At 44.0% G+C, this 1716-nt stretch overlaps 1 non-coding gene across 1 annotated transcript; it reads right to left on the bottom strand.

Annotated features, from left to right (window-relative positions):
• Nucleotides 1-1400: 1400 nt before the first annotated feature.
• On the bottom strand, nucleotides 1401-1504 carry LOC129400494 (U6 spliceosomal RNA). Its single transcript, XR_008627726.1, has one exon. It is a non-coding gene; the product is annotated as a U6 spliceosomal RNA (small nuclear RNA).
• Nucleotides 1505-1716: the final 212 nt, after the last annotated feature.

Below are 1716 nucleotides of genomic sequence, written 5' to 3'. Positions count from 1 at the left end.
TAGCCCTGAGATTTTAGCAGCCTCTCTTTACTCGTCCTTCCCAAGGTGCCACATTGGAGGTTCTTTCAGGGTCAGGGGAATGAGCCCCATTATTGTTACTGTTTTAGGCATATCGAATATACGCCACGGGGAGCTTGCCAGGCTCTGCTGTGTGGGCAGGATACTCTCAGAAGCTTGCTGGGTCCTCTAAGAGGGAAAACTAGACAATAAGAGGTTGAGGCCGTGCACTTCAGGGGGCTTTGTTTTATAGTCTCTGGATCTTAGCCATTGATGGGATTAAACGGAGCCGAAGGCTGTTTGTGGGTATGACTGCCTAGCTACTGGAAAATGGGGGATCTGGGTGGAAGAGGCCCAGTCCCGATCCGAGCAGCCTTGGATATCTCAGCCTTAGGTCCTGCACACCTGGGTTACTCTGCCAGTTCCTTCATGCGTGAGGCTCGTCCGAGCATGTGGAGAGTGGCCTTGATCATGGCTGTGGCTGGGCTCTGGAGGTCTTTGGCTGCTAGGGCTACTCTCAGTAGCTTGCCGGGCTCTCCGAGAGGAACAGAGGAATCGAACCCAGGTTCAGCGCATGCAAGGCAAATGCCTTACCAGCTGTGCTATTGCTCCAGCCCAACCTATAAAATAAAATAAAATAAAATAAAATAAAATAAAATAAGATAAAATTTAAGTACAGTTCAGAGGGGTTCTTACTGATAGCTACATTGTCTAATTTCAAGAATTTTCTTTATTGTTTCTGTGTCAGATTTGGAATGAGGACACTTTGCCATTGACTTGTGTGACAAGGAGTTCCTTTCCAGATGGAGGGGTGAGTGATGGTCTCAAGCCTGAGACCTCGCCTTTTTCCAAGGTGTGCAACAACTTCTTCTAGGCCTTCTAGAAGGCCATTCTCCTTAGGTATTGATGCAACTTGCCTTCCAAACCAGGGTTGACCTTCTGTGGTAAGAAAAATGATGCTTTCGAGGGTGTCCATGTCCTAATTAATACCTGAAACCTGGAACTTATGAATCTGTCACCTAATGCACAGTCTTTAGAATTTTGGTATGCAGATATTACGTAGGATTATCTGGGTAGAATATTGTCCTACCAGTCTTTGTAAACTAAGGAAGCTTTCAGGAGAATCAGAGATTTGAAAACAATGAATAGCTGGTTTAGAAGATTAAAGAAGGGGCCACTCCTAAGTCAGGACAAATAGTCTCAAAACATGGAACACCCAAAAGTAGAGAGAAAGTAAGGGGGAAATTTTCTGTCATTGAGGAAGGGGAGCAGTGGGATGGGGAGGGGTGGGATACTGGGGACACTGGTGGTGGAAAATACACTGGTGGAGGGATGGATGCTCGATAATTTATGACTGAAACTCAAACATGGAAGCTTTATATAAGATCATGGGGATTCAATAAAAAAATATGTATAAAAAGCTTCATGAATTTGCGTGTCATCCTTGAACAGGGGCCAGGCTAATCTCTGTAACATTACAATTTTAATAGATATGCTGCTGAAGCAAACACAAATAGCAGTTCTAAAAGTTGGCCTAGACAGGGCAATCTAACATAGAACTTTCAGAAGGCATATAGAGCTATCGAAACCTTTATTTTATCCTGGTGAAGCCCATTTTACAAATTCTGACCCCCTAAAATAAAAGATACTAAAATTGGGGTGTGGGAGTTGTCACTGCAAATGTTAATTTGTCGAAGCAGTAATAGGATGCGCTTACAA

This window comes from Sorex araneus, chromosome X (assembly GCF_027595985.1).
Source record: "Sorex araneus isolate mSorAra2 chromosome X, mSorAra2.pri, whole genome shotgun sequence".
NCBI lineage: Eukaryota > Metazoa > Chordata > Mammalia > Eulipotyphla > Soricidae > Sorex > Sorex araneus.
The sequence above is the reverse complement of the archived record's forward strand: the minus strand, read 5'-3'. Positions and strand labels throughout refer to the sequence as shown.